An 8,739-nucleotide genomic window follows, 5' to 3' on the forward strand; every position below is an offset into this window, starting at 1 on the left:
ATACATACATACACCATATACATACATACAGCATATACATACATACACCATATACATACATACACCATATACATACAGCATATACATACATACACCATATACAGACATACAGCATATACATACATACAGCATATACATACAGCATATACATACATACATACATACACCATATACATACAGCATATACAGACGTACACCATATACAGACATACAGCATATACAGACATATACCATATACACACATACACCATATACACACATACACCATATACAGACATACACCATACACATACATACAGCATATACATACATACACCATATACATACATACAGCATATACAGACATACACCATATACAGACATACACCATATACATACATACAGCATATACATACATACACCATATACATACATACAGCATATACAGACATACACCATATACAGACATACACCATATACATACATACAGCATATACATACATACACCATATACAGACATACAGCATATACATACATACAGCATATACATACATACACCATATACAGACATACACCATATACATACATACACCATATACAGACATACACCATATACATACATACAGCATATACAGACATACACCATATACATACATACAGCATATACATACATACAGCATATACATACATACACCATATACAGACATACACCATATACATACATACACCATATACAGACATACACCATATACAGACATACACCATATACATACATACAGCATATACAGACATACACCATATACATACAGCATATACATACATACACCATATACAGACATACACCATATACATACATACAGCATATACATACATACACCATATACAGACATACACCATATACATACATACACCATATACAGACATACACCATATACAGACATACACCATATACATACATACAGCATATACAGACATACACCATATACATACTGCATATACAGACATACACTATATACAGACATACAGTATATACAGACATACACCATATACATACATACAGCATATACATACATACACCATATACATACATACACCATATACAGACATACAGCATATTTGCTACCGATAACCCGAATGCCAGGACCACACATCACTGTGAGCACGAACGAGCCTGCACAAAGAGCCGGCTCTATCGAGTGAATGTGAGCCGGTGCACCTCAGTGAGCCGATGGATCACTAAACTCCGCTCCTGAACTGCTCGTGGTAACTGGATAAAATCGGGTTAAAAGTGGTGTGGGGTGAGTGACTGGCCTGCGGATCCCTATTATATATTCAATAGGGAGCCATTCAGAAGCCGGCTCACCAAGAAGAGCTGTAATACCTCTCACTCCTGTGAGCCCCACCGCAGCTGTTACCCCTGTACTTACCTTATGGTTCATTCAAGAGAATAAGTGATACAATTCCGCAGCAGTATCAGAGAATTAGCATCAAAGAAATATAAATCCTTCTATCTATTGTTACACATCATTACTACAATATGTGATTGCCAGCAGAGTAATGTATCAGAATGTCACGCGCTCCGGGTTGTCGGCCGGGGCGGTGCGGGAGTTGGGTGTAATCACACATCAGCCTCCTCCATTCATCATGTCTGTTACTCCCGGAGGAGGAACAGGTAAGGATTATCCCTTACTGACAATACTCCTATAGGGGCCTGAGAGAGGTCACACGATCCCTACGGTTTATACACATTAGGGAGACAAAGCACCAAATACCCGACTCCGGTGCAATAATAAGCCCGATGTGCTGTCACATGACTCCTATACTATAACTATGTGTCATCACGCTAAAATATTAGTTTTTTGTATTGAGAAACTTTAGTGTAAAAAAAAGAAAACTTAACCCATAGTGCACTGCAGTTTAAGTGATTTGCATACGGATTCTGCAGTTCTCTCATTGGCCTCTAGAGGCAGCAGAGGATCACAGATTTTTTTTTTTTTAAAAAGTACAATGATCTATCGAGACCAACATATAAATCATAGATAGTAGATCTACAAAAAAATTTTAAAAAGTTAAAAAAGATACAACTCTGAGTCAATTGGCCCATATTTGGGAAAAATATAAAATTATCAGCATCTACAACATCTTGTGGAGGAAATTTCCAGAGTTTCACTGCTCCTACAGTAAAGAAGAGAAAAAAAAATCCTTCTAGTGGTTGATCCAGGGGCCCCCTATTTATTTATATATCTAAAATTAAGGACACCTGACTTACAGACGCCCCCTAGTTACAGACGGACCCCTCTGCCCCCTCTGACCTCAGGTGACCTCTCTGGATGTTACTATAGTCCCAGACTACAATAATCAGCTGTCAGTTGTCTGTAATGAAGCTTTATTGATCATCCTTGGTCCAATTACAACAAAAAATGTTGTAACTCCAATTGTCACTGGGGCAAAAAAAAAAATTTTTTTGTCTGAAACTACAATTATAAAATATACAGTTCCGACTTACATACAAATCCAACTTAAGTACAATCCTATGGAACCGATCTTGTATGTAACCTGGGTACTGCCTGTAATTACTATGGTAACAGAGCAGCACAGATTGTTACATCATCACTGGGAGCAGAGCATAAAGAGGGAGGAGGAGTCACTGAGAACTAAAGGATCATGGGACTGGTAGTTTCCAGTGGCGGCCATCTTGGTGATAACTCCGCCTACTTTAGAGAGGCCATAACATTTTGTGAATCATTAAATCAAACCATTTAATCTCCGTTTTGTGATTAATGACATTGAGTTATATTGATTTATTTATAGCATCGTGGGTTTTTATTCCCGGAATACCCCTTTATGTATAACCTCACCTGTCACAGCAATTATGTTACGTACTTTATCCATAGTGAATGTGGGACATGATACGTCAGACAAACTATTCAAAACCTAAACTGCTGACTTAACCAGCACTGATCAAACATTAGAAAGTGGACAACCCCTTTAATCTTCTGTGCCTTGCAGTTCCAGTCCAAGCCACTGGGGCAAATAGTTATTAAACCTTAGTATGTACTCTCACTCCCCCTGGTGGTGGAAAACGAATATGGTCAGGGGCGGATTAAGACACTGCCGGGGGGGAAGGGGGGTGCCCCCTGGGCTGTATGAATATTATAGCCCCTACAAGCGCCCGACGTCCGAATTCTGACGACCTCGTCTCTTCCGCTCTATAGTCTTATTCAGGTGAAGGCTGCGAGCCACGTAAACGGGACCACCACCTTCCGGAGTTTTAGGGGGTTGGTTTATTTTGTCCCTCAAAAAAAAGTCTGTGTGATTAGTGCCATGTGATGAAGGAGACGAGCCCTCATTTCCTCACAGAATTTTTATAGTGTCAATACACAAAAACACTACCAGGAGTGGGGATCGAACCCACGCGGATATACATCCATTGGATCTTAAGTCCAACGCCTTAACCACTCGGCCATCCTGGTGTCCTGAGCTCCGAGGTGTAATGTCAGGTTTTACTAGTTACATTCCACCACCACCACCACAATGGGGGTCATTTACTACGGGTCCGCTGAGCGCATTTTCGCCGGGTTTCACAACGACTTTCATTTTGCGCCGCATTTAACAGAAATTTTGGCCCGCGCAATCGGATTTTGCCGCATCGTGCCGGCTTGCACTCAATACAAATAGGGGGCGTGGCCATCGGACAACACGACGGATTCGGACTACGCGCCGGATTTAACATTTCAAATTGTGCCGCAAGACACGCACTTCCAAGCACCAGGACTCCGGCGGACCTCAGCGGGGAAGCGACACATGCAGGAACTCGGGCGCATGAGCTACGTGAATCACGCCGGACTTCATCTTCATCGGACAGTCCGAATCAGGGATCGCGACAGTACCGGGTAAATAAATTTGCCCCCAATATGTCCGGACATATCCCCCCCACCACCACCATAATACTCACCAGCATACAGGTGCTGTGTAATTCAAATGGATTTGCACCAAATACAATACACCGTATTTTTCGGACTATAAGGTGCACCGGAGTATAAGGCGCACCATCAATAAATTCCTGCTAAAATGTCTAGGTTCATATATAAGGCTCACCTGATTATAAGGATGAATGACCAGCAGGGGGCAGACCTGTGCACAGTACAAGGCAGCTGTTGTCTGTAAGTACGGCTCATATATAAGGTGCACCGGATTATAAGGCGCACCTGATTATAAGGATGAATGACCAGCAGGTGGCAGACCTGTGCACAGTACAAGGCAGCTGTTGTCTGTAAGTACGGTTCATATATAAGGCGCACTGGACTATAAGGCGCACCTTCAATTTCTGAGAAAATCAAAGGATTTTTTGTGCGCCTTATAGTCCGAAAAATAGGGTACTTAGATTTCTAGGCTGAATGTACTTGGTAAACGGTTCTGCTCTCCGTTAGGTCATCAACAATAGTCAGATGCACCTTGTCTGTTGGGAATCTATAATGTGTGTGGAGGTCCCTTGATAATCCTGATGTGAGAAACGTGGCCTGAAGACTTGGTGTCCAATCTCACTTCTTAACGTGGACTACAAGGTCCTTGCAAACAGATTGAAGGTCGTCGTAGGGAAGATCATCCACCGGGACCACACGATGCCGCAGGAGACAGTCTAGCCCACGTGAGAGACACGGTACACTACATCAGAAGCCGCCACGTCCGTGCAGCCCTGGTCGCCCTGGATCAGGAGAAGGGTCTCGCATGAACTCGTGGGTAAAGTCCTGGGCAAGCCTGGTCTGGGGAAAAAGTTTTGTACCTATGATGTTAACCTGATGTGTTCTGACACATGCAGCACGGTGCTGGTGAACGGCAGGGAGAGTAACCCCCGTCCTATCCGCTCAGGGGTTACACAAGGTTGTCCTCTTTCACCTCTTCTCTTTGTGTTATAGAGCTGTTTGCAGAATCTATCCGGCAGAGAGATCACAGGGATCACCGGGACCAGGACACGCCTGTTTACTCTACATGGATGACGTGACCGTCTTCTGCGCTGACCACCGTTCGGTAGACCTGCGAGCAGTTCGGACAAGCTTCGAGGGCAAAAGTCAACTGCAAGAAGGCAGAAGTCCAGCTCTTCGGGGACTGGCAAGTTCCTTCTTCGGCGCCATTTCCTTTCGCCATCCAACAGGACTTCATCAAAGTTTTGGGGGCCTTGGTTTGGGAAAGACGGTGCAGCCACGGAGAAGGCTTGACCAAGGTAAACCAAGGGATCGGACTGTGACAGCTAAAGCCTCTGTCTATCCAGGACGGTCATCGGCTAGTCATGAGCCAGCTGAGAGACTACCGAGCAGGATGGACGCTGGAGAAGACGACTGGCGAGACCATTTCTTCACTTTTGTTACTCTTGTGTTTGGACTTTTATTAACTGTGGATTCTTTTAGGGAGTTATGGGACTTTTCCTCATCGAGGCATCCAGGAAGTAGTGTGACAGGACCGATCCCTCATAAATTATAAGGTTATGTGCAGAGAGATACTCCAGGATAGTTTCCCCACAACACAAGTTAGACTCACAGGTCTGTAGTTTCTAGACTCACATTTTGACCCATTTATGAATTTCTTCTATACGCCTCCCCCCCCCTTTAGTAACGACATGTCAGACAGCGCGGGGGCTGGGCATCCTTGCAAGAATCACAGACTGCGGGGAACCACTACAGTCAGTATTTGGCTGCAAATGATGACCAGCTCCTGTGTCCAGTTGTCATCACTGGACCAATAGATGGTACCAAGCACATGGAAGGTCCATCCAAGGCCTGTGGAGTCATAGAAGGCACAGGCTGTACCCATCGCAAGGTTTATCTTTCTACTTTGGTTGTTTCTGTTACTGTATCAATCCGCAGTTGTTGTTGGTGGAAGCGTTGTGCGCCTCCTACAGGTAAAAAGTGGTATAACACCTGATGTTATATGAAAAAAGTAGTGGAGTATCACAAAAATAACACTTTTAAGCAGCGATCTATGACTCTTCTGCAAATAAGAAGACGATATAATAATACTTCTAATAAATCAAATGCAAAAATACACAAGGCACTGCTGAGATTCGAACTCAGGATCTCCTGTTTACTAGACAGGCGCTTTAACCAACTAAGCCACAGCGCCGCACATACGTATTGTCTGCTGCACACTCATCATTCACAATGGCAGACAACCACTCCCAGCATGCACCACCACTGCCGTTACATCTATGGCAAAGATGGATTGGATAACCATTATAACGCACTGTACTTACCAGCACTAGCTCCACTCACTGCATTGCCATTACCTATCCTGTACTGTATGGACGCACAGTGAACATACAATAAATAAATATATTTATAAATTCACTATTATATAAAAGTCTTACAAAAGCCAATCACTGGTAGCCAAAAAGAGTATAAAAAGTTACAAATTACAAAGTTTCTTCATAGAAAAAGTAGAAACCGTAGTGTAAATCAATGACTGTGGGAGACTGACCTGGTGCAGGCGGGGCACACCTGTACAGTAAGGTAAGTGTGTGTGGGCGGGGCAATAAGGACTCTCACTGTCAATCACTGAGTGTGGGAGGGGTAATCGGGACTCTCACTGTCAATCACTGAGTGTGGGAGGGGTAATCGGGACTCTCACTGTCAATCACTGAGTGTGGGAGGGGTAATCAGGACTCTCACTGTCAATCACTGAGAGTGGGAGGGGTAATCAGGACTCTCACTGTCAATCACTGAGTGTGGGAGGGGTAATCGGGACTCTCACTGTCAATCACTGAGTGTGGGAGGGGTAATCAGGACTCTCACTGACAATCACTGTGTGTGGGAGGGGTAATCAGGACTCTCACTGTCAATCACTGAGTGTGGGAGGGGTAATCAGGACTCTCACTGCCAATCACTGAGTGTGGGAGGGGTAATCAGAACTCTCACTGTCAATCACTGTGTGTGGGAGGGGTAATCAGGACTCTCACTGTCACTCACTGAGTGTGGGAGGAGTAATCAGGACTCTCACTGTCACTCACTGTGTGGGAGGGGTAATCAGGACTCTCACTGCCAATCACTGTGTGTGGGAGGAGTAATCAGGACTCTCACTGCCAATCACTGTGTGTGGGAGGGGTAATCAGGACTCTCACTGACAATCACTGTGTGTGGGAGGGGTAATCAGGACTCTCGCTGACAATCACTGTGTGTGGGAGGGGTAATCAGGACTCTCACTGTCAATCACTGAGTGTGGGAGGGGTAATCAGAACTCTCACTGTCAATCACTGTGTGTGGGAGGGGTAATCAGGACTCTCACTGTCACTCACTGAGTGTGGGAGGAGTAATCAGGACTCTCACTGTCACTCACTGTGTGGGAGGGGTAATCAGGACTCTCACTGCCAATCACTGTGTGTGGGAGGAGTAATCAGGACTCTCACTGCCAATCACTGAGTGTGGGAGGAGTAATCAGGACTCTCACTGCCAATCACTGAGTATGGGAGGGGTAATCAGGAATCTCACTGTCAATCACTGAGTGTGGGAGGGGTAATCAGGACTCTCACTGCCAATCACTGAGTGTGGGAGGGGTAATCAGGAATCTCACTGTCAATCACTGAGTGTGGGAGGGGCAATCAGGACTCTCACTATCAAACACTGAGTGTAGGAGGAGTAATCAGGACTCTCACTGTCAATCACTGTGTGTGGGAGGGGTAATCAGGACTCTCACTGTCAATCACTGAGTGTGGGAGGAGTAATCAGGACTCTCCCTGTCAATCACTGAGTGTGGGAGGAGTAATCTGGACTCTCCCTGTCACTCACTGTGTGGGAGGGGTAATCAGGACTCTCACTGCCAATCACTGTGTGTGGGAGGAGTAATCAGGACTCTCACTGCCAATCACTGAGTGTGGGAGGGGTAATCAGGAATCTCACTGTCAATCACTGAGTGTGGGAGGGGTAATCAGGACTCTCACTGTCAATCACTGAGTGTGGGAGGAGTAATCAGGACTCTCCCTGTCAATCACTGAGTGTGGGAGGAGTAATCAGGACTCTCCCTGTCAATCACTGAGTGTGGGAGGAGTAATCAGGACTCTCACTGTCAATCACTGAGTGTGGGAGGAGTAATCAGGACTCTCCCTGTCAATCACTGATTGTGGGAGGAGAAATCAGGACTCTCACTGTCAATCACTGAGTGTGGGAGGGGTAATCAGGACTCTCACTGCCAATCACTGAGTGTGGGTGGAGTAATCAGGACTCTCACTGTCAATCACTGTGTGTGGGAGGAGTAATCTGGACTCTCACTGTCAATCACTGTGTGTGGGAGGGGTAATCAGGACTCTCACTGTCAATCACTGTGTGTGGGAGGGGTAATCAGGACTCTCACTGTCAATCACTGTGTGTGGGAGGAGTAATCTGGACTCTCACTGTCAATCACTGTGTGTAGGAGGGGTAATCAGGACTCTCACTGTCAATCACTGTGTGTGGGAGGGGTAATCAGGACTCTCACTGTCAATCACTGTGTGTGGGAGGAGTAATCAGGACTCTCACTGTCAATCACCTTGTGTGGGAGGGGTAATCAGGACTCTCACTGCCATTCACTGAGTGTGGGAGGAGTAATCAGGACTCTCACTGTCAATCACTGAGTGTGGGAGGGGTAATCTGGACTCTCCCTGTCAATCACTGAGTGTGGGAGGAGTAATCAGGACTCTCACTGTCAATCACTGTGTGTGGGAGGGGTAATCAGGACTCACTGTCAATCACTGAGTGTGGGAGGGGTAATCAGGACTCTCACTGTCAATCACTGTGT

General features: G+C 45.3%; 3 non-coding genes across 3 annotated transcripts; all 3 read right to left on the bottom strand.

The window, feature by feature from the left end:
* Window positions 1-1,540: 1,540 nt before the first annotated feature.
* Window positions 1,541-1,675, bottom strand: LOC140129293 (U8 small nucleolar RNA). The gene has a single exon (XR_011855488.1). It is a non-coding gene; the product is annotated as a U8 small nucleolar RNA (small nucleolar RNA).
* Window positions 1,676-3,369: 1,694 nt separating this feature from the next.
* Window positions 3,370-3,452, bottom strand: TRNAL-UAA (transfer RNA leucine (anticodon UAA)). The gene has a single exon. It is a non-coding gene; the product is annotated as a tRNA-Leu (tRNA).
* A 2,570-nt stretch (window positions 3,453-6,022) lies between these two features.
* TRNAT-AGU (transfer RNA threonine (anticodon AGU)) lies at window positions 6,023-6,096 on the bottom strand. The gene has a single exon. It is a non-coding gene; the product is annotated as a tRNA-Thr (tRNA).
* Window positions 6,097-8,739: the final 2,643 nt, after the last annotated feature.

Source organism: Engystomops pustulosus, chromosome 4 (assembly GCF_040894005.1).
Source record: "Engystomops pustulosus chromosome 4, aEngPut4.maternal, whole genome shotgun sequence".
NCBI lineage: Eukaryota > Metazoa > Chordata > Amphibia > Anura > Leptodactylidae > Engystomops > Engystomops pustulosus.